The sequence below is a fragment of the Mirounga leonina genome, unplaced genomic scaffold, assembly GCF_011800145.1.
Source record: "Mirounga leonina isolate KUSES-001 unplaced genomic scaffold, KU_Mleo_1.0 Mir_125, whole genome shotgun sequence".
Classification (NCBI taxonomy): domain Eukaryota; kingdom Metazoa; phylum Chordata; class Mammalia; order Carnivora; family Phocidae; genus Mirounga; species Mirounga leonina.
The window spans coordinates 24,145,836-24,171,001 of record NW_023270305.1 but is presented as its reverse complement, the minus strand read 5'-3'; the positions used below and the strand labels follow the sequence as shown (position 1 = coordinate 24,171,001).

At 38.1% G+C, this 25,166-nt stretch overlaps 1 protein-coding gene across 1 annotated transcript in view; it reads left to right on the top strand.

Moving 5' to 3' along the window:
- SOS1 (SOS Ras/Rac guanine nucleotide exchange factor 1) overlaps positions 1 to 25,166 on the top strand; it is a 142,590-nt gene that overhangs the window by 1,041 nt on the left and 116,383 nt on the right. The window lies entirely within an intron of this gene.

The following is a 25,166-nucleotide window of genomic DNA, read 5'->3' as shown; positions in this document are numbered from 1 at the left end:
GGTTTGAATTTTTAGCCTTCCCGTGTTTCTTCAAGTTTGCCACATTGTTACCTAAAGTTGCATACTCCATGATCTGTGCTTTTAAATGTTTAGTACATTTAGGAAATGTTACATTTTAAAAGCCTCTAAAGCAACATTGTGACTTCGTATGTACATGAAAACGTCAGAAACTAGTGTGTGTGAACGAACATTAAAACGGTGTTTTTGGGGGCGCCTGGGTGGCTCAGTCGTTAAGCATTCTGCCTTCGGCTCAGGTCATGATCTCAGGGTCCTGGGATCGAGCCCCGCATCGGGCTTTCTGCTCAGCGGGAAGCCTGCTTCTCCCTCTCCCGCTCCCCCTGCTTGTGTTCCCTCTCTCGCTGTCCCTCTCTGTCAAATAAATAAATAAAATCTTAATAAATAAATAAGGTGTTTGTTTCCCTTTTACCTTTTCTATAAATACAGATTGCTTTAATAGTGTTTCTTAATCCCAATTTCTTGTTGCTCAAAGAATGTTTTATGTTATTAAACTATGTTTTTACTCCTACTGAGAGTTGAGATTGTGATATATCTTTTGTTCTAAACATTTATACCTTTAAAAACTGTGTCTTAAAAGGTGCCTGATGTTTCCCAAAGGCCAGCAACTTTTGCTTTCCCTTTTGCCCTTCCCGCCCCCCCCCGCCCCCCCCCTTGGAAACTTACAGTGGAAACTATTTAGTTTGTTAGCAGAATTTGCTCATTTTTTCAGATATAAGTTACTGACTTTTTTCCTTAAGTATCTGAGTAAGTAACAAACATCTCTGTGATGTTTTCTAAGAAAACCAGAGAGATGCCATATTCCTTATATACTTTATTCATTAGAAATCAGGGCTCTCTTTTTACTTTTGCTTTACCTGCAAAATCTTAGCTTATAATAGGGGAGTAGGAGGTCTCAGTCATGTTAGAAGCCTGGTACTGATGGAGGTGGGGGTGGAGTGGGGAGGACACAGAAAAATTGTTGAGAACATACAAAAGAACTTGTAAAACACTATCAGTTTAGGGCTGTTTTGCTTAGGAGCAAACAGCTCCTGTCCCAGGGAACCATCAAGATACTCTTAGTTGAGGGTACTAGGAAGTAGTGGAAAGAGCATTGTAGGAGAGTTGGCAGACCAGGTCCAGATCTGCCACACTGGTGGCCCTTGCTGAAATCTTTCCACAGAAGCATTTTCTTTGGCTGGCACAATGTTGTTTTACAGACTTTTAATGTAATTAGTTACCACTGTTTAAAAGTGGGAGATGTTACATAAAATCTGAATTTTCAGTTTTTCGTGAAGAATAGGACGATCTCTCCACATTGGGCAAGACAGTAAACTGCTGGAGCTGAGTGAATGGCTTTCCTCTTCAGACTGGGCCTGCATTCTCCAACTTTCCACAGTTCCCACCAATCCTTGTGACCTATTTAACTTGAAACAGAGCTACCCTTGCATGACAGAAGTGATGGGGGGAGGTGGAAGTGTACACAATCTAGCTGATAAGTAGGGTTCTTCCAATTCTTATTTAAGATAGCCACTGATGAGCACTCTAAGCCACCTAAGATGAGGTTGAAAATATATTGCATATCTGGATGTAGCTCTTGAGAGCTCTCAGAACCTGCATTTTCACCTGCCTGCTAGACATTTCATGTGGATATCTCCTTATATTGAACTCTTCCTTTAGACTTATTTTACTGTTTGCAGATGTGCCCAATTTGTGTTGTCTTACCTGAGGCTCTATCGTCATGTTATTTTCTTCGCCTGGACTGCCCTTTGCCTGGCCTAATGCTAACTCGACCTCAGTGTTTTCTCAAATTCTCAGGGCTGAGTTGGATAGTCTTTACTTTCTTTTAGCACCAAACCCTAGCACTTAACAATGAATTGTAAGTTCCTATTTACTTGTCTTCCCCATCCCACAAGTAGATTAGATGGTCTTTGAGAAAAGGAATGGTATTTTACCCATTTTTATCCTTCACACATACAGTGCCTGACACCTACCTAATAGGCACTTATGTTTGAATGAATGGGTGTGGGAATACCGCAACTAAAACCATCATCTCTCTCCTCCTCCACGGACCATTAAAAAAAATTCCTCTTGCTTAGTGGCTTTATTATTTTATTTGGTTCAAAACTTTGGAGTCATCTCTGACTTCTCTCTTTTATGTTACTGCCCATACCCAGGCACAAGATATAACACAATAAACATAGGTTTATTTCCCTTTGACATGTCTTCTAATCTGTTTCCTTCTACTCTGAGTCCTCTTTCCCAGACCACTGTGATAGCCTCTTAACTAGTTTACTGCCTCTCACCTTTCCTGTATCTGGTTTTCAAATTTCAGAAGTTATTGTACACTTCTGAGTATGTTGCACTCTTGTTGAGAACCACTGATATCAACGTAGGGGAAGGGAAAACAGAGGGAGGCAAACCATAAGAGACTCTTAACTATAGGGAACAAACTGAGGGTTGCTGGAGGGGAGGCGGGCGAGGGGATGTGCTAAATGGGTGTTGGGTATTAAGGCAGGCACTTGTTGTGATGAGCATTGGGTGTTAGTGATGAATCACTAAATTCTCCCGAAACCAATATTACACTATATGTTAACTAACTAGAATTTAAATAAAAAACAAAAACAACGATATCTTTTGAGGGCATAGGATGAAGTGCACAGTCTTTAGCATGGAATTGATCTTGATTGATGATCTGGCTTCATCCTGCTTTCCTGACTGGATTGCCTACCATGATCTTTCATATTCTTTGTGCTCAGCCAGACTGGATGACTACTTTTCCTGACTGTGCCCAGAATGTCTCTCTCTATCAGTCCAAGTCCTACCTTATCTGTTGCACAAATATGTCATGCTTACTACAGACCAGGTAATGCCCTTGGCACTAGGGATAAAAAGGTAAATGACATCATCTAGAAATGACTAAGTTAGAACAGGGTGGGAAGTGGCAGAGGATGAGTTTGGAGAGCAAACTGGTTTATAGAGAATTTTTTTAATGTTAAGCTAAGGAGTTTGAATTTTATCTTGAGGGGCTGAAAGTCATTGAGGAATGGGTGAGTAACATCAGTTTGGAATTTTAGAAAATTCACTTTGGCCATAGAATAGAAAATGGATTGGAGAAGAATGAGACCTGAGGTAAGGATTTAAAAGTTAGAAGGCTAGTTTAATAGTCCAGCCAAGAGATGATATGTGTTTGAATTAAGGGTGCATTTGAACTAAATGGAAATGTAGGGATGGGTTTTGAGAGATGTTTACAAGGTAGAATTGACAGGACCTGGTAAACCACTGAGTGAGTAGGGCAAGTGGGAAGAGAGCACGAAGAGTCTTAAGTTTCTGGTTTGCATGCCTTTAGTCAGGACAGAGAATGGAGGAGAAGCTGTTGGGGGTGGAGAGAGTGACCTGAACACAGGAGTTTGGGACAAAGTCCTTTTGGCTTCTCCAAGTGGGCTTGTCGAGCTGGCGGTTGTTTGTTGGTATCTGCCACTGCAGATTTGGGACTTCCAGGGGTGTAAGCAAAGTCTTAAGAATAGATGAAGCCTTGGGGCGCCTGGGTGGTGCAATCAGTTAAGCATCCCACTCATGGTTTCAGCTCAGGTCTTGATCTCAGAGTCGTGAGATTGAGCCCTACGTCAGGCTCTGAGCTCAGCACAGAGTCGGCTTGAGATTCTCCATTTCTCTCTGCCTCTCCTGCTCGTCTCTCTCTCTCAAATAAATAAAACTTTAAGAGTAGATGAAGCCTTTATCCATACAAAGACTTATACATGGATATTCGTGGCAGCTGTATTCAGCAAAAAATGGAAACAGCCCAATGTCCATTAACAGGTGAATGAATAAACAAATTGTGAAATAGCCATACATTGGAATATTACTTGGTGATAAAAAGGAATGAATTTTTTTTTTTTTTAAGATTTTTGTTTATTTATTTGACAGAGACACAGCAAGAGAGGGAACACAAGAAGGGGGAGTGGGAGAGGGAGAAGCAGGCTTCCCGCTGAGCAGGGAGCCCGATGCGGGTCTCGACCCCAGGACCCTGGGATATCATGACCTGAGCCGAAGGCAGATGCTTAATGACTGAGCCACCCAGGCACCCCAGGAATGAATTATTGATAACACACAGCAATGTGGCTGAATCTCAAAAATAAGCTGAATGAAAGAAGCCAGATCAAAAAAGAGTATATGCTAGATAATTATATAAAATTCTGGAAATTGCAAACTAATCTACAATGACAAAAAGGTCAATAGTTATTTTAGGGGGAGGCTTTTATGTTCATTTGTTGATTGTGCTGATAGTTTCAGGGATATATACATTGGTTAAAATTTAACAAATTGTACACCTCAGGTACGTGCAATTTGTTGAATGAAGAGAGGAAACTGAGGTTTGGAAAGAGTAATTTGGTTAGAGAGTCTGCATTTTTAAACACTATGCTATGCTACCTCTAGCAGGGGGGAAGGCATCCTTTTTTCTGAGATGGGAAGGAAAGAGAGAAAGATGGGTTTGTAGGTTGGGGAGCAGTGAGTTCATGGTAGGTAGCCTCTGTGTTCACAATGAAATGAAAGACAAGATTCTTTACATAGAGTGAGGAAAGAGAAATGAGTAAGGAGTTTAAGAAGCGTGGTGAAGTTTTGAAGTTACTGTTGTGGAGTGTGGAGAAGGAGCCAAGTAGTGAATTAGAAAGGAATTGCTGAGCAGTGCTGAGTGTCGAGACCATAAATTTGGCCAGCATTTATTGGTCTGGTTGTGAGATTTCCTCCAGTAGCACGCATCAGTTCAGGTAGAGGAGCACGGGAGAATTTGTTGCAAATGGCTGCAGTAGAGACTAGGAGGATAGCAATCTTTCAGGTGATAGGCGGAAAAGCTGCAAGACAGGTCATGGAGGTGTAAGTGAAGGCTCCCATGGACTAGGAATCTTGGGGAGTTGGAAGAGGAGGGTAGTGAGAGCAGATAGGGGATTATGATTGGAGGTGATAAGTATTCCAGAGATGAAAGAAATAAGACAGGAGCTCCAAAGTTGGTGTATTGAATAATGGATTGGTGTATTATATATATATGGATGATGGCGAAGTCCACAAGGATTATGGCATGTGTTGTAGTGGAAAGGAAGACTCTAATCCAGCAATGGCAATGAGGTCCAGAAATCACAGCAGTGAGGATGCTTCAGCCAAATAGTAATAAAAGTGACAACTACTCCTGTTCCCCATAATATATTTTATATCACAACTGTGGATAGAATAGGAAAGAACTTTGCACTTTATTTTAGAATATTTTTGTTTTGTGATTAAGTTTGTTACCCAACATTTTATTATGAAAAGTTTCAAATATACAGAAAGGTTGAAAGAATTATACAGTAAAACACCCATATACCCATCACCTAGATTCTATAATTTACATTTTACTGTGTTTGCTTTATCGCATGCCTATCCATTCCTCCTTCCATCCACTAATCCATCTTACATTTTGATGCTTTTCAAAGTCAGTTACAGACATCAGTACACTTTACCCCTAAGCGCCTCAGTATGCATGTCATTAACTAGAGTTCAGTATTTGTTTACAGTTCTTTTTGTTGTTTAGGTAAAATCTAGGTACAGTGGAGTATACAAGTGTTAATTGTACCATTTAATGAGTTTTGATAAACAGATACAACCCAAGCCTCTATCAGGATATCAGACATTACTATCACTCCTGAAATTTCCCTCATGTGCCTTGTCGGTCAGTCCCTGCAACTATTGTTCTGATCTTTTATCATATCATCATAGATTAATTGTAACTATTCTAGAACGTCATATTAATAGAATCACACAGCATATATTTTTGGTAAGGCTTTGAGGTTGTGTTTATCAGAAGTTCAGTCCTTTCTTCTATCATAGGACAGTATCAGATACCTGGGAGGTTTCCAGTTTGGGGCTATTATGAATAAAATTTCCATGAAGGTTCTTATTATACAAGTTTTTTCGGTAGGACTATGTTTTCACTTCTCTTGGGTAAATACTAGGAGAAATGGCTCATAGAGTGTCTGTTTAGTTTTATAATAAACTGCCAGACCTTTTCTCAAAGTGGTTGTACCTTTTATATTCCCACAAACAATGTATGAGAGTTCCCGTTGCTCCACATCTCTGCCAGTATTTGATGTTATCAGTCTTTAATTTTAGTCACTGTGGTGCGTGTGTAGTGTAATTGTGGTTTTAATTTGCATTATCCTGGTGACTGATATTGAACACCTTTTCATGTTCTTATTGGCCATTCTTATGTCTTCCTTTGGACAGTCTGCATAAATCTGTTGCCCATTTTAAATTTTTAGTTCTTTTTAGTATTGAGTTGTAGGAGTTCTTTATATAGCCTGGATAACTATTATCAAAAAAATGTTTATGGGACGCCTGGGTGGCTCAGTTGGTTAAGCGACTGCCTTCGGCTCAGGTCATGATCCTGGAGTCCTGGGATCGAGTCCCGCATCGGGCTCCCTGCTCGGCGAGGAGCCTGCTTCTCCCTCTGACCCTGCCCCCTCTCATGTACTCTCTCTCATTCTCGCTCTCTCAAATGAATAAATAAATCTTTAAAAAAAAAGTTTATGAATATTTTCTTCCATCCTTTGCTTTGCCTATTCATTCTCCTAATGGTGTTCTTGATGAGCAGAGTTTTAAATATCAAAGAGTCAAATTTATTAGTTTTTTTTTTTTTTAAGATTTTATTTATTTGACAGAGAGAGACAGCAAGAGAGGAAACACAAGCAGGGACAAAGGGGAAGGGAGAAGGAAGCCCCCCGCCAAGCAGGGAGCCCAACGCGGGGCTCGATCCCAGGACCCCAGGATTACAACCCAAGCCGAAGGCAGATGCCCAACGACTGAGCGAGCCATCCAGGCACCCCAGTTTTTTTTTTTTTTTTTTAAGGTTATTGCTCTCTGTGTTTAAGAACCCCTTGCTTGCCACCAGGTCATGAAGATAATTCTAATGCTGTTTTCTAAAAACTTTATATAGTTTTAGCTTTTACGTAATCCGTGGTCCATTTCAGATTAATTATTGTGTACAATATAAAGTGGGAATTGAGATTCATTTTTTATGGTAATATCTAGTTATTACAGAACTATATGTTGAAGAGATTTTTCTTTCTCTGTTGGACTGTGATGTTTTTGTGAAAATTAAATGAATATATATCATATATATTTATGTAAATATATATTCAAACATTTCCATTCTATCCCATTGATCAATTTACTTTTACATCAGTTCACACTACTGGTTGCTGGAGATTTATAGTAAGCCTTGAAGTTAGGTAGTGTAAGTCCTCCAGTTTTGTTCCTCTTTTAAAAATAATTCTTTTAGGGGCGCCTGGGTGGCTCAGTCGGTTAAGCGTCTGCCTTCCGCTCAGGTCATGATCCCAGCATCCTGGGATCGAGCCCCGCATTGGGCTCCATGCTCCACGGGGAGTCTCGTTCTCCCTCTGCCTCTGCCTGCCTGTCTGCCTACTTGTGATCTCTCTCTCTAGCAAATAAATAAAATCTTTTTAAAAAATACTCTTTTAGTGTTTCTAGATTTGGATTTCACTATAAATTTTGAACCAACCTGTCAATTTCTACCAAAATATCTTGGTGAGATTTTGATTGTGATTGCATTGAATCTATAGATTGATCACTAGGGAGAATTGACATCTTAACAATATTAAATCTTTGGGTCCAAAAACATGGTATATCTCTCCATTTATTTAGACTTTTTAATTTCTTTTTTAAAGATTTTATTTGAGAGAGAGAGAGCACGAGCATGAGCAGGGGGAAGGGCAGAGGGAGAGGGAGAAGCAGACTCCCCATTGAGCAGGGAGCCCGATGCGGGACTCAATCCTGGGACTCCAGGATCATGACCTGAGTCGAAGGCAGCCGCTCAAGCAACTGAGCCACCCAGGCGCCCCTAAAATACCTATTTTAAAAGTAATGCCTAGGGGTGCCTGGGTGGCTCAGTCGTTAAGCGTCTGCCTTCGGCTCAGGTCATGGTCCCAGGGTCCTGGGATCGAGCCCTACATCGGGCTCCCTGCTCGGCGGGAAGCCTGCTTCTCCCTCTCCCACTCCCCCTGCTTGTATTCCCTCTCTCTCTGTGTCTCTCTGTCAAATAAATAAATAAAATCTTAAAAAAAAATTCTTTTTTTTTTTTTTTTAAAGATTTTTATTTATTTTGAGAGCGCATGTGGGAGCATGTGGTGGGGGAGGGGCAGAGGGAGAGGAAAAGGGAGAGAAGCAGCCTCCCTGCTGAGTGGGGAGCCCGATGAGATCATGACCTGAGCCAAAATCAAGAGTGCAACACTCAACCAACTGAGCCACCCACGTGCCCCTAGAATTTTATTTTCTAATTGTTAGTCACAAATATACAAACATAAAGCTGGTTTTTATATGTTGTCCTCATATGCTTTGATTTTGCTGGTAGTTGTAGATTCCACAGAATTTTCTATGTAATTATGTCATCTGTAACTACAGACAATCCGATATTTATTTATTTTTCTTGCCTTATTTTACTGGCTAGGACCTCCATTTAATGTTGAATGGAAGTAGTGAGAGTCTGTTTTTATAGCTGAGTTTTACAGTTGAGGAAATGGATCCTTAGGCAGACTGCTCAAGATCTTATAACTAGGGTGCCTAGGTGGCTCAGTTGGTTAAGCGACTGCCTTCGGCTCAGGTCATGATCCTGGAGTCCCCGGATCGAGTCCCGCATCGGGCTGCCTGCTCAGCGGGGAGTCTGCTTCTCCGTCTCCCGCTCCCCCCTCTTGTGCTCTCTCTCTCTCTCAAATAAATAAATAAAATCTTAAAAAAAAAAAAAAAGGAATCGGGATTTGAACCTGAGTCTGTGTGACTTCTGAAACAACTCTTTCTACTGTACTGTATTGCTTCCTTTGAGTAGGCAGTATAATACAATACTGTGGGGTTTTAATTGTCTTGCACCTTAGATTTTAGGGAAGAAGTGCCTTAGGATAGTGGAGGCTGAATGAAGGGGGCTTTGAAACCTCTTGCTTTAGGCTGAGAAGCTCAGTCCTTTTACATATTAGGGGTCTGCATAGGATTACGTTTGAAAAAAAGGTTCTGCTGCATAAAAAAGTAAGACTTTTAAGGGCGCTAGTTAATGGAAAGCTAGTGTAGACCACGAAGGAAGGGGCTGAGAAGTAAAGTCTTGGGGTAGCAATAGGAAGCTTGGAGACTATCGTGTGTGTGTGTGTGTGTGTGTGTGTGTACACGCACGCGTGCATGTGTTTTAAGATTTTTTTTTTTTTATTTGATAGAGAACACATGCCTGCAAAAGCAGGGGGAGCTGCAGAGGCAGAAGGAGAAGGAGGCTCCCCGCTGGAAAGGGAGCCCAATGCAGAACTCTGTCCCAGGACCCCAGGATCATGACCTGAACTGAAGGCAGATGCTTAACCGACTGAGCTACCCAGGCGCCCCTATCTTGTGTGTTTATGTTTGGGAGTGACAGAAGTGATGTTTTAAGTGGAAGTGGGAGTTAGCCAGGTGAGGATGAGGAGGAAGAGTTAAAGGATTTGTGGTCGCTTGGAGTCCAAGAGGAGCTCAGCATTTTAGGAGTTCTGAGTAGCTGGAGTCTGGAGCATGGGGACAGATCTTGTGAGCAGTGGGGAACCACTGAAGGGTTTCAAACAGGCTGTTGACAATTAGATATGAATTTTTCAAAAAGATTTTATTTTATTTTAGAGAGCGAGTGCACATGCTCAAGCAAGTCGGGGGAGGGACAGAGGGAGAAGGAGAGAGAGAATCTCAAGCAGACTCCCCACTGAGCATGGAGCCTGATATGGGGCTCAATCTCAGGACTCTGAGATCGTGACCTGAGCCAAAACCAAGAGTTGGAGCCTTAACCGACTGAGCCACCCACGTGGCCCTAGATTCGAATTTTGAAGGCTCACTGGCTGCTCTGTGGAGCGTAGATTAAATGGTAGTAGAACTGTAGGCAAGAAGGCCAGTTAAGATGAGTTGATGGTGGTTTTGACTAGGGCAACAGCTGTGGGGATAGAGAAAAGTGGACAGATTTTAGATGTAAAGATTGACTGATGATTGAATGACAAAGTAGTGGGAGAGAGGAGTCAAACTTACTCCTCCCTTTCTGGCTTAGAGGTCTAAGTGATAATGGGATGAAAAAGGACATACTGGGAGAGGAGGATGTTAGGAGGAGAACTAAGAAGCTTTCAATACTCTGGGAATGAGAAAGTGTGAGAGGGATTTACACTTTGGGGGTAGCCAAGTATGGCAAGCACGGAAAATGTCTTTGTTGGACTGCCCTCAGGAATTACAGGCAGGTAACAACCCGAAGGCTGTGATAATGTCTTTCAAAGTACACTTCAAATGCCATTTTCTCCATAAAGCCTTTCTACTACAACTCCATCCCCTAAGTAGAATGAATCTCTTAATTTACTTTGTGCTTTATACTTCAATTTTAGTACTAAATGACAGTCTGCCCTTCATTGGATCTGTAGCTTTGCTCCTTCTCTACATTGAGTATTACTTGAGGTCAAGAATAGGGTCCTATATTCCCTATAATGCTTAGCATATTTCTTACATACAGCAGGTGCTCAGGACACATTTGTTGAATTGTGTGTGGTTCTGAGTCTGTCCGCTCAAGTTAGTTGGCTGTTAGTTGAGATCTAATGTGTGTAATGCAAGGGAGAAGCAGATACCAAGATGGGATTGGGTGTAAAAGAAATTTGTTAGAAGTGCTTGTGAGAGAAAATGGGGAAGGAGTCAGGGAAAGCCTTTAGGCTGTGATGCAAGTCTGACTCCCAAGTGAAGGAGAGAGGTAAGGGAAGAAGGAACTTGGGGTGAAAGTGTCTTACTCTGCAGTGCAGTTCTAAGGAAAGTCCACCAAGGCTTCAGAAAGTTCTTCAGTGAAAGTTGCCTGTCGCAGGAATTCCTCATCTCCTGGGAGTAGGCCTGCCTTAGTGTGCCTGCCATGCTCAGTCCTTGATGGCGAGCAGCCGCTGGGAAGTGCAGCCTGTGCAGGAGCGCTGTGATGGACTTCAGAGTGCAGCAGCTGGAGCCCTCCGTTGGTTACCTTCCCTGTAGTCCGAGATCTGGGAGGCTCGTTCTCATAGCCTGCCAGGGTCACCTCTTTGGCTATACACTGCCTGACTCAGGATCATTCCATTACAATCTTCCCCCCACTTAAAGGGTCCTTTGTTCCCCCTAAGCCCCTGATGCTTTAAAAAAAGGTATCTTAGGGTAAGTTCTAAAAGTCAAAACTTAATTATCGTTGATATTAATAGTGCATAGTTTTGTTTTGTTTAAGATTTTATTTATTTATTTGAGAGAGAATGAGAGAGAGAGAGCACGAGAGGGAGGAGGGTGAGAGGGAGAAGCAGACTCCCTGCTCAACAGGGAGCCCGATGCAGGACTCAATCCCGGGACTCCAGGATCATGACCTGAGCTGAAGGCAGTCGCTTAACCAACTGAGCCACCCAGGCGCCCCAGTGCATAGTTTGTTTTAGTAGCTGTCAAAGTTTGCATTTCACATTCAAGTTTATTTCATAATTAAACCTTTAATGTACAAAACTCCACAAACAAAGCAGTAAAGGCAAAAGAAAACAATGCAGATAGATGTTGCCCGTATTACTACTATATGAACTAGTGAACCAGGAGCACTTTGGCACCACCTTGAGTAGTCCAGCCATCCAGCCATGAAGAGGACTGCTTGGTTGATTTTCCTTTCTAGGCTTGGGCTGCCTCACAGGCAGGCAAACACAAATCACTACAAGAAATTCCTCATAAAGTCAAATTCTGGTAACTTCCCATTGGGGATAGGAATATACATAGGAGAAAAGTAATTTAAAGTTTTGGTTTTATGGACTCTGAATTACTTAGGTATTATTATTTTTTTAAAGATTTTATTTATTTATTTGACAGAGAGACACGCGAGAGAGGGAACACAAGCAGGGGGAGGGGGAGAGGGAGAAGCAGGCTTCCTGCGGAGTAGGGAGCCCCATGCGGGGCTCGATCCCAGGACCCTGGAATCATGACCTGAGCCCAAGGCAGACGCTTAATGACTGAGCCACCCAGGCACCCCTAGGCATTACTTTTAAAATAGGTATTTTAGGGGCGCCTGGGTGGCTCAGTTGCTTGAGCGGCTGCCTTCGACTCAGGTCATGATCCTGGAGTCCCAGGATTGAGTCCCGCATCGGGCTCCCTGCTCAGTGGGGAGCCTGCTTCTCCCTCTCCCGCTCCCCACTCTTGTGCTCTCTCTCTCTCTCTCTCTCATTCTCTCTTTCAAATAAATAAATAAAGTCTTTAAAAAAAATAAAATAGATATTTTAAAAGTATAACAGGAAGATGATTTTGAAAAAGTTTCTTTAATGTTGCTTTGCTGCTGATTGTGACTGATTTGGTTTTATTCATTAAATTTGTTGAGCACTTACTGTCTGGCAAGCATTATGGAGATGCAATTCAAAATAAAACAATTGTTTCTATGAAACTTGTATCTGGTGATAAAGTCTGTAATCTGCCCCTATATGTTAAAGCATCCCAGTTGCAAATCAGATTGTACTTAGTATGTGGAAAGGAGTTTGACTGTTCGAGGTTCAAAATAAATATAGGTCTTGAGATAAAAAGAAAAGTTGAGTTTTTCATTAACAGAGACTTTTTGTAACAAGCTAATAATTCTGGTTATTCTTTTATAATGCCCAAAATAAACTTTTCCCTTTCTATATAGACAAGACTCATTTTCCATTTTACTTATAATCTAATAAATTATTTGCAAGTAAATTGATTTCAGTGTATGACCACATAATTTGTAATGCAATGCACTTACTGATAATTACATTCACACCTGTTTTGGTTAAGGACTTTGGTAGGATTCTGATTTTTGTACATACATATAATAACTCTTTCTCTTAATTTTAAATATGTATAACATAATAAAATTAGCCATTTTAACTGTTTTTAAGTGTATAATTCAGTGCCAGTAACTACATTCAGTGTTGTGCAACTGTCACCAATATCTATTTCCAAAACTTTTTCATCACCCCAAACAGAAACTCTGTACAAATTAAGCAATAACTCTCCACTTCCCTCTCCCTCAGCCCCTGTAACCTCTAATCCACTTTCTGCCTCTGAATTTGCCTATTCTAGATATTTCATGTAAGTGGAATCATACAGTATTTGTCCTTTTGTGTCTGACTTACTTCACGGTATGTTTTCAAGGTTCATTCATATTGTAGCATGTATCAGAATTTCATTCCTTCTTAGGGCTGAATAATATTCCATCGTATGTTTATACCACATTTGGTTTATCCATTCATCTGTTGATGGACACTTGGGTTGTTTCTACCTTTTCACTATTGTGAACAATGCTACAAATGAACGTTGGTGTACAGATATCTGAGTCCTGTTTTCAGTTCCTTTGGGTATATATCTAGAAGTGGATTTGCTGGGTCATTTGGCAGTGCTGTGTTTATCTTTATGAGGAACTGCCGTACTGTTTTCCACAGCAGCCATTTTACATTCCCACCAGTAATGCACAAAGGTTCTAAATTTCTCCACATCCTCACCTATACTTATTTTTGTTTTTGGTTTTCTTTTAAAAATTGCTATCTTAGTTGGTGTGACCTGATATCTCACTGTGCTTTTGGTTTGTATTTTCCTAATGATTAATGATATTGAGCATTTTCTCATGTGCTTATTGGCTATTTCTGTATCTTCTTTATAGAAAATGTCTATTCACGTCCATTGCCCGTTTTTAAAATTAGATTGTTTGTATTTTTGTTAAGTTTTAGTAAATCATTATATGTTCCCCCCTTTTTTTTAAAGTAGGCTCCATGCTGGGCTTGGACTCAAAACCCTGAGATCAAGACCTGAGCTGAGACCAACAGTCAGACACTTAACCTACAGAGCGACCTTGGTGCCCCTATATGTTCTTGATATTAGACCCATTCAAACCCAACCAAGTGTTGTTTTATTCAGTTTCTTGATAATGTCTTTGCACAAAAGTTAATTTTGATGAAGTTCAGTTTATTTTTTCTTTCATTGTTGATGCTTTTAATGCATATCTAAGAATCTTTTGCCAAATCCAACATCATGAAGATTTACCCCTAAGTTTTATTCTAGGGAATTTATGATTTTAGCACTTATAGTCAGACCATTGATCTGTTTTGGGTTAAATATTGTATGTGGTATGAGTTAGGTGTCCCTTTTCATTTAGCATAATGCCTCTCAGGTCCATCCAAGTTGTAGCAGATGGCAAGGTTTCATTCTTTTTTATGGCTAAATAGTATTCCATTATATATATATCACAATTTCTTTATCCATTCGTCTATCAGTGGACACTTAGTTTGTTTCCATATCCTGGCTAATGTAAATAAAGCTGCAGTGAACATGGTAGTGCATATAACTTTTTGAGTTAGTGTTTTTGTTTTCTTTTCTTTGGATAAATACCCAGAAGTGGAATTGCTGGATCATATAGTAGTTCTATTTTTTATTTTTGGGGGAACCTCCATACTGTTTTCCATAGTGGCCCCAACCAGCGTGCACAAGAGTTCCCTTTTCTCTACATCCTTGCCAACATTTGTTATTTCTTGTCTTTTAATTTTTTTAATTTTTAAATTTTTAATCTTTAAAGATTTTAAGTAATCTCTATACCCAACATGGGACTTGAACTTATAACCCTGAGATCAAGAGTAACATGCTCTACAAACTGAACAAGCCAGGCTCCCCTCTTGTCTTTTTAATAGTAGCCATTCTGACAGGTGTGAAATGATATCTCATTTTGGTTTTGATTTGTATTTTCCTGATGAAGAATGTTGCTCAGTACCTTTTCATGTGCCCATTGGCTGTCTGTATGTCTTCTTTGGAAAAGTGTCTATTTAGATCTTCTCCCCATTTTTAATTGTCTTTTTTCGGCGGGGGGAGGCTATTGAGTTGTATGGGTTCTTTATATATTTTGGATATTCGTTCCTTATCAGATATATGATTTGCAAATATTATTTTCCATTTAGATGGTTGCTTTTTAATTTTGCTGTGCAGAAGCTTTTAAAGTATGATATAATTCTTAATCAAAAAAATAAAGTATGATATAGTCGCACTTACTTATTTTTGCTTTTGGTGTCAGATTCAGAAAACATTGCCAAGACCTATATTAAGGAGCTTACCAACTATGTTTTCTTCTAGGAGTTTTATGGTTTCAGGTCTTATGTCCAAGTCTTTAATCCATTTCTACTTAATTTTTGTGTGTGGTACAAGGTAGTAGTCAAGTTACATTCTTTTGCATGTGACTGTCCAGTTTTCCCAACAGTAGGTATTGTAAAGACTGGTCCTTTCTCCATTGTATATTCTTGGCTCCTTTGTTATAAATTAATTGACCAAATATGTGTGGGTTTACTTCTGGGCTCTCTAGTCTGTTCCATTGATCTATGTGTGCATTATTATGCCAGTGCCATAGTGTTTTAATAAGTACTATAGCTTTGGGCGCCTGGGTGGCTCAGTCGTTAAGCATCTGCCTTCGCCTCAGGTCACGATCCCAGCGTCCTGAGATCGAGTCCCGCATCAGGCTCCCTGCTCAGCGGGAAGCCTGCTTCTCCCTCTCCCACTCCCCCTGCTTGTGTTCCTGTTCTCACTGTCTCTCTCTGTCATATAAATAAATAAAATCTTAAAAAAAAAAATAAGTACTATAGCTTTGTAATAGTTTGAAATCAGGGCACATGATGGGTACAGATTTGTTCTTCTTAAGATTGCTTTGCCTTGTCAGGGTTTTTTTGTGGTTCCATACCAATATTAGGATTATTTATTGTATTTCTTTGAAAAATGCCATTGGTGGGGCACCTGGGTGGCTCATTTGGTTAGGTGTCTGACTCTTGGTTTTGGCTCAGGTCATGATCTCAAGGTCATGGGATTGGGCCCCCCATTGGGCTTTGCACTGAGCGAGGAGTCTTCTTGAGGTTCTCTCCCTCTGCCCCTTCCCCCACTTGTGCTCACTCACTCTCTCAAATAAAATAATGTCTTTTAAAAAATGCCATTGAAGGGGTGCCTGGGTGGCTCAGTCTTTAAGCGCCTGCCTTCGGCTCAGGTGATGATATCCCAGGGTCCTGGGATCGAGCCCCGCATCGGGCTCCCTGCTCGGCAGGAAGCCTGCTTTTCCCTCTCCCACTCCCCCTGCTTGTGTTCCCTCTCTCGCTGTGTCTCTCTCTGTCAAATAAATAATAAAATCTTTCAAAAATTTTTTTTAAAAAGCCATTGGAATTTTGATACATATTTTTCTTTCTGATAGAGTGTTATTGGTGTGTAGAAAGGCAACACATTTTTTTGTGTATTGATTTTGTGTCCTTAAACTTTACTGAATTAGTTTTAGTTCTAGCAGTTTTTTGATGGAGCTTTTAGTGGTTTCTTTCTAAATATCAGGTCATTTGCAGATAGTGACACTTTTACTTCTTCCTTTCCAGTTTGCATGCCTTTTGTATTTTTTTCTTGCCTAATTGCTCTGGCTAAGATTGCCAGTACTAGACTGAATAAAAGTGGTGAGCATGAGCATCCTTGTCATGTTTCTGATCTTAGAGGAAATGCTGTCAGTTTTTCACCATTGAGTATGGTGTTAGCTGTTCTTGTCATACTGGTACTTTTATTATGTTGAGGTATGTTCCCTCTGTACCCACTTTGTTGAGAGTATTTATCATAAATGGAAGTTGAATTTTCTCAAGTGCTTTTCTGCTCCACTGAGGTGATCATAGGATTTTTATCCTTCATTTTGTTAATGTGTATATCACAGTGACTGATTGGCAGATGTTGAACCATCCTTGCATCCCTGGAATAAATCCCACTTGATCACAGAGTATGATCCCTTTAATGTATTGTTGAATTCAGTTTGCTAATATTTTGTTGAGGATTTTCGCATCTATGTTCACCAGGGATACTGGTCCATAATTTTCTTTACTTGTGGTGTCCTTGTCTGGTTTTGCTAACAGGGTAAAGCTGGCCTCATAAATTGGATTTGGAAGAGTTCCCTCCTCTTCTGTTTCTTAGAAGAGTTTGAGGATTGGTATTAATTTTCCTTTGAATGTTTGGGAGAATTCACCACTGGAGCTGTCTAGTCCTGGACTTTGGTTTATTGGGAGGTTTTTGGTTACTGATTCAGGCTCCTTACTTTAGTAATCAGTGTGTTTAGATTTTCTATTTCATCATGATCAGTCCTGGTGGGTATGTTTCTAGGAAATTATCCATTTCTTCTAGGTTGTCCAATTTGTTGGTATATAATTGTTCATAGTTATCTCTTATGATCCTTTATATTTCTGTAGTATCAGTTGTAATCTCTTTCATTTCTGATTTTGAGTCCTCTCTTTTTTTCTTGGTGAGTCTAGCTAAAGGCTTGTCAATTTTATCTTTTCAAAGAACCAGGTCTTTGATTGATCTTCTCTGTTGTCTTTTTAGTCTCTATTTCATTTATTTCTGTTCTCATCTTTGTTACTCTCTTCCTCCTACTAACTTTGGGCTTTATTTGCTCTTCTTTTCTAATTCCTTGAGGTGTAAAGTTAGGTTGTTTGAGACTTTTCTTCTTTCTTGAGGTAGGCATTTATTGCTATGAACTTCTGTCTCAAAACTGCTTTTGCTGCACCCCACAAATTTGTTGTTATATTTTCATTTTCAGTTGTCTTAAGGTATTTTCTTTTGATTTCTTCTTTGACCCATTGGTAGTTCAGTAGCATGGTGTTTGATCTCTACATGTTTGTGAATTTTCCAGTTTTCTTTATGTAACTTCCCGTTTCAGATCATTGTGGTTGGAAAAGATACTTGATATGATGTCAGTCCTCTTAGATTTATCAAGACTTTTTTTGTGTGTGACCTAATGTATGATCTGTCCTGGAAAATGTTCCATGTACACTTGAGAAGAATGTATATTCTGTTGCTTTTGGATGGAATGTTCTGTATATATCTGTTAGGTGCAGTGGTTTAACATGTCATTCAAGACTGAGGTTTTCTTCTATCTGTTCTGTCTGGATGATCTATCCATTGATGTAAGTAGAGTATTAAAATCCCCTACTATTGTTGTACTACTGTTTCTTCCTTTAGGTCTGTTAATATTTGCCTTATATATTTATGTGCTCCTTTGTTGTGTACATAAATATTTACAAATGTTATATCCTCTTGTTGGATTGACCCTTTTATCATTATGTAACATCCATCTTTTCTCTTATTACTGATTTTCTTTTATGATAAACAAGTGTGTGTGTAAAATATGTATGTGTATGTATTTTTTCTTGTTGGTTTTCTTTTTTTGTTTTGGTATACCCTCTTTTGCATCCTTGTCCCCCCCCCCTTTTAAATATGTTTGGTAGAGCATAACATTTAAGACCAGCCTCATTCTTTTCTATGGCTGCATTCTAATGTTTGGTTATACTGAAATTTATTTAACTAGTCTGAGAAACATTGAGGTCATTCTCTATCATTTTGTATTGTAAACACCATTTCAGTGAAAACTTGTATATATGTCATCATCAGTATGTGAAATCTTCATGTCTCTTGCCCATTTTCTAATTGAATTGTTTGCTCTTTTACTGTTGAGTTTTGAGAGTTTATACACACACACACACACACACACACATATGTTCTAAATACTAATTTTTTGCTGAGTATGTGGCTTATAAATGTTTTGTCCCACTCCTTAGCTTGTCTTCTCATCCACTTAACAGTGTCTTTCTCAGAGCAAAAGTTTTATATTTTGATGAAGTGCAATTTATCAGTCTTTTATGGATTGGTGTCTAAGAACTTGTTGCCTATTAATGGATCCTGAAAATTTTGTCCTATATTTTTTTCTGAAAGTTTTTTATTTTTATGTTTTGCATGTATTTTTGTAGATTCTTTGGAATTTTCTACTTAGATAATTATGTGATTGTCAAATAAGGACAGTTTTATTTTTTCCTTTCAAATTTGTTTGTCTTTTATTTCCTTTTCTTGTCTTATTGCACTGGCAAGAACTTCCAGCACTATGTTCAATATGTTGACAGTGGATATTGTCTCTCCATCCCTCCCCGCCCCCTGCAGTTTTAGGGAGGAATCCATTCAGTCTTTCACTGTCAGGCATATGTTAACTGTAGGTTTATTGTAGATTCTCTTTATCAAGTTGAGGCAGTTCCCTTTTATTCCTGTTTTTCTGAGAGGTGTGGTTTTATTTCCCCCTACAAATGGGTTTTGAGATTTGTCAAATGCTTTTTCTATCTCAGTTAATGTGATCATGTGTATTTTTTTCTTTAGCTTTTTAATGTGCTGGATTATGTTGATTAGTTTTAGAATATTGATCCAGACCTGTGTCCCTGTAATAAACTCTGCTTAGTAATGGTGTGTAATAATTATTTTGTGTGTATTGCTGAATTCCATTTGCTAATATTTTGTTAAGGATCTATAATTATGAAGGATATTGGTCTATAGTTTTCCTTTTTGTACTGTTTTTGTCTGGTTTTGGTATTGGGGTAATACTAGCTTAATAGAGAGAATTTGAAAGTGTTTCAGTTCTATTTTCTAGAGAGAACACCAATTGGTGTTATTTTTTTTTAAGTTTGCTATAAATTTCAGTGAAACCATTTAGGCGGAAGAGTTCTTTTAAAGTGTTTTGAAATTATAAATTCAACTTATTTAGTAGGTATAGGGCTATTCAGATTATTTCATAATGAGTAAGTTATGGTAGTTTTTTTTTGTTTTTTGAGAAATTGGTCCATTTCTTCTGAATTGTCAACTTAGTCTGAAGAGTTGTTCATAGTTATTATCATTTTGTAGTTGCCCAGTCTGTAGTGTTATCCATGCTTCATTTCTGATTTAGGCCTAATACTGGTAATTTGTGTCTTGTCTTTTTCCTTTGTTAGTCTTGCTAGATATGTGTCAATTTTTTATTTCTCACGCTGCCTGGGTGGCACATTTGGTTAAATGTCTGACTCTTGGTGTTGGCTCAGTCGTGATCTCAGGGTCGTGAGATTGAGTCCCACATGGGGCTCTGTGCTCAGCATGGAGTCTGCTTAGGACTCTCTCTCCCTTTGCCCCTCCCCCAACACGTGCTCGCTCGTGCTATCTTTTTAAAATAAAACTTAAAAAAAAACAGTTTCATTAATTTTTCTCTATTTTTTTCCTGTTTTCAATTTCATTGGTTTCTTTTCTTTATTATTTCCTTCCTTCCTATTGGTTTGCTTTTAGTGTGCTCTTCTTTTCTGGGGTTCTTGAGGTAAGAACTTAGATGATTGATTTGAGACTCCCTCTTTTCTAATGTGCTACAAATTTCCTTCCCAAAATTGTTTTACCTATGCCCACAAATTTTGATATATTGTGTTTTTATTTTCTTTCATATATACATGTATGTATACATTTGGTATGTGAGTGTGTATGTGTGTATGTGTATAAATTCCCTTGAGACTTGCTCTTTGCCCCTTTGCCTCATAGTTTATTTAAATAAAAGTGTTGTTTAGTTTCCAAGTGTTTGGAGATTTTTCTGTTATCTTTCTATTATTAATTTCTAGTTTGATTTTACTGTAGTCAAAGAATATATTCTGTATGATTTAAATTCTTTTAAATTTGCTAAGGTTTGTTTTGCAGTCCTAGATATGTTCTTTTTTTTTTTTTTTTTAATGTTACACACTTGAAAAGAATGTGTATTCCACTGTTGTATGGAATGATTTATAAATGTCAGTTCTTGCTGGTTGAGGGTGTTGTGTTTTTTTAAATTCTTGGTGATTTTCTGTCTAGTTATTTTATTAATTGTTCAGAGAAGGGTGTTGGGTTGTCCAACTATAATTTTGGATTTATTTCTGTATTCTTTCTCTCAGTTTTTGCTTCACATATTTTGGAGTTCTGCTTGGTGGATCCACTTCAGGATTGCTGTAGCTTCTTGATGGATTGGCTTTTTTATGGTTATGTAATGTCCCTCTCTGTCTTTGATAAATTTCCTTGAAGTTACTTTATCTGATATTAACATTGCTACTCCTGCTTTCCTTTGATTAATGTTTGCATGATATATATTTTTATGTCATCCCACTTATATCATTATATTTGAAGTGAGTATCATGTAGATAGCACATAGTTGGGTCATGTCTTTTAATACACTCTGCAACGTCTGCTTTTAATTGGTATGTTTAGACCATTTTTATGCAGTGTAATTATTGCTATGTTATGGCTTAAGCCTGTCATTTTAGTTACTGTTTTCTCTTTGTTCTACTTTTTCTTCTGTTTTCTTTTCCTGCCTTGCTGCGGGTTGCTTGAACATTTGTTAGAATTTCATTTTGATTTATTTGTAGTGTTTTTGAGTATCTCTTTGTATGCTTTTTAAGTGGTTGTTCTAGGTATGAAATTATATATACATACTTACTGCAGTGTATTGATGTCATTTCATCAGTTTGAAGTATAGAGAAAACTTCCTTTACTCGCTTCTGTTTATGGTTGTCTTAATATTTCTTCAACATACATTCAGAACCACAGGAGACAGCATTATAATTTTGCTTTAACCATCAAACATAATTATAAAGGTCAGGAGAAAGAAATCCTGTTGTATTTATCCATATTATTTTCTCATGTTCTTCCTTTTTTCCTGATATTCTGAGGTTCCTTTTCTTGTTTTCTTTCTTTTTAGACAACTTCCTTTAGCCATTCTTTTAGGGTAGGTCTGCTAGCAACATATTTTCTTAATTTTGCTTCAATTGTCTTAATTTCCTCTGTATACCAGAATGTATTTTTACTGGGTATAGTATTCTGGATTGATAACTCTCTTTGGTTTGCACCTAAAAAATATTATGCCTCATCCTTCTGACCTCCATGGTTTTTGATGAGAAATATGTTGTCATTTTATTTATTTATTTATTATTATTATTTTTTAATGTAGGTAAGGTGTTGTTTTTCTCTGGCTGCATTCATGCCATCCTGTTTAGAAATTCTACCTTGTATTTGCTTATATTTTTTTTTTTTTGGTGAAAAATAATTTTTTCCCAACTGAAGTTGTATTGTGTTGGTCTTGAAATAAAAGTAACCTAGAAAGTTTTAGTAAAATTATTTCATAATGAAACTGCTACTTTTTATTTTTTTAAGGATTTTATTTATTTATTAGAGACAGAGAGAGCATGAGCAGGGGGAGAGGCAGAGGGAGAGGGAGAAGCAAACTCCCCACTGAGCCAGGAGCCAGATGTGGGGCTCAATCCCAGGATGCTGGGATCATGACCTGAGCCAAAGGCAGACACTTAACCATCTGAGCCACCCAGGTGCCTTGAAGCTGCTACTTTTTAGATGGCAGTGTTACTTAGTTAATAGCAGCTACAGCTGTGAAAACCCTTGAAAAGAAAGTCTCCAGTGAAGGAAAAAAATTATATTTAAATTAAAATTATCTATTACCCTTCCTCACTCCCCCATTCTAAGCCAGGGTGGTTCAAATTCTATTATAAAAGTCATTTTTTTCACTTCATTGACCATATTCGAAATTTAGAATCAAGTATCTCAGGCCATATTTGTACTGTAAAACTACTAGGACTTGAGTGTAGTGGAATCTCATTATGTGACTATATTTTAAGTTATCTGTGTTAAATTAGCATTTTACCTGGGTAGCTTAAAGCTTTGCAAGGTGGGAAAAGTGTGAGAACCAGAAATCTTTCCAGATCTATATAATAAGCCAGTTCTAGTTTTGCTCCTGCTTTTTTTGATTTGTTCTTGTCTTGAGAGTTCTCCTACAGTATTTAGGTTGAACAACTTTGAAGTTGGCAAAATACATAACTTAATACTCTTACTGATACCTTATTAATAGTTTTAGTATATGAAATGAATTCTGCTTTTTTTTAGAGTGATGAAAGTACCGAAGTATCCAACTTCTTACAGAATTTATTTAATTGTTCTACCATTATAGTCCCTACTGTGGAACAAAAATATCAAGGAAAAACCAAAACATTCCTTCTGTGGTTTCCTTCCAAGAATATTAGTACATAATGCTTTTTAGCGATACAGAGTCCTAAGCTATTTTAGTCTGTATACTTTGGTTACAGCAAAAATACAAGTTTATTTCTGTATTAAAAAATAAAAATTTCAAACGGCCAACATTTAATAGGCATTATGTTGGTAACTGGACATCTTCATAATGGTTTTGTAGCTGTCTTAAAAATTAAAAAAAGGACTTAAAAGATTGAGACCTTCCTTGCAACTCATTTAGAGGAATCCTTTTTTTTTAATAGTAATAAGCATTTAGTATTCAAATAAATAAATAATACAGATACATATAAAATAAAAATGAAAATCTCTTCCTTCATCCCACCAGCCTCACTCCTCAGAATCTATATAGCCTAATCTTTTGGACTTCAAAATCGTCCTTTTCCCCTCTCAATATTAAACCCCTCTCCCATTTTTGAAAATAGAAATAGTACTTAAGAAAACAAGACCTTAAATGAAAACTCAGTATATTAACAGATCACAAAGAAAGTCATAATTTTTTTCTTCCTGCAGAGGCAGTGTGTAGAATTGTGCTGCCTCCTTCTCTTTACCTGGTAGTGTTTTGCATACCTCTGGGATGCCCTTAGTTCTGTGCTCATAATTTGAAAACTGCTTTCTGTGTGCTGCTGGTCATTAAAAGCAAGAAGAAATTAGTTGAGCATTTTATGAAAGAAGCATACATCCACTTTTTTTTAAAGTGCATTTTTAAAATATCCTTGTATTCCTAATATAAATGTTCCTTTGTCAGAAGTTTCAACATTTGGAACAAATGTTGGTAGTTAATTTCTAAATAAATATAATTCAAACTAGGCTTAGTTAAAATGGGTGCCCAGAATGCTATCAGGATTCACATAATGTTGTTTTCTATATTATTTAATTGTTCAACAGTTGGTTTAGGCATACTACTAAATATTCTTGCAGCTACTATATATGGTTTTCTTTATATTTTCTTGCTCTATTCTTTCCTTTCTCCTCTTTCTCTGTCTCTCTTTTGGTAAGAGCTTTATTGGCATATAATTTATATATTGTATAGTCCACCCATTTAAAGTATAGTTCAGTGGTTTTGGGCATATTCATAAAGTTGTGCAACCATCACTACAGTCAATTATTAATCATTTTCATCACCTCAAAAAGAAACTTTGTACCCTTCAGCTGTCATCTCCTAGGTCCCCAGCCCTGGGCAACCATTAATCTACTTTCTGTCTCTATAGATTTGTCCATTCTGGACATTTAATATTATGCAGTCATATAATATATGGGTTTTTTTTTTGACTAGTGTCTTCCACTTTTTCACTTAGCAGAATTTTTTCAGGGTTCATCCATGTTGTAGTATGTACCAGTACTTTACCCCTTTTTATAGCCAAATAATAATAGTCTATTGTATGGATATACTACATTTTATTCATTCATCAATAGATGGACATTTGGGTTATTTCTACCTTTTGGCTGTTCTAACGTTGCTATAAATTTTTGTTTACAAGTTTTTGTGTGGACATAATGCTTCCATTTCTCTTGGAGTGGATACTGGGGTATTTTGGTAAATCTGTGTTTGAGGAGCCACTAGACTGTTTTCCTAAATGGTTGTACCATTTTATATTCCCACCAGCAGTGTGTGAGGTTTTGATGTCTCTTTGTCCTCACCCACACTTACCTTTTAGATTCTAGTTATTGTAGTGGGTGTGAAGTGATTATTTCATTGTGGTTTTTGTTTGTGATTCCCTGATAAGTAAGTAATGATGTTGAACATCTTTTCAATACATATTGGCCATTTTTACATCTTCTTTGGGGGAATATCTATTCAAATTCTTTTCTCATTTGTTAATTGGGTTATTTGTCCTTTTGTTGTTGAGTTGTGAGAGTTCTTTATATATTCTGAATACAAGTTTCCTATCAGATATATGAATTGCAAATATTTTCTCCCATTATGTTAACCAGAGCATTCTTATATATTGTAATTAATAAGGAATAGTTTAGGGGCGCCTGGGTGGCTCAGTCGTTAAGCGTCTGCCTTCAGCTCAGGTCATGATCCCGGGGTCCTGGGATTGAGCCCCGCATCGGGCTCCCTGCGCCGCGGGAAGCCTGCTTCTCCCTCTCCCACTCCCCCTGCTTGTGTTCCCTCTCTCGCTGTCTCTCTCTCTCTGTTGAAAAATAAATAAAATCTTAAAAAAAAAAAAATAAGGAATAGTTTAAAGCCTACATAAATATTTAATTTTCAATAGGTAAAAATACTTAAACTGTCCTCATCTTGGGTTAATCATGGACCTTGATCATTAATCATGCTCTTG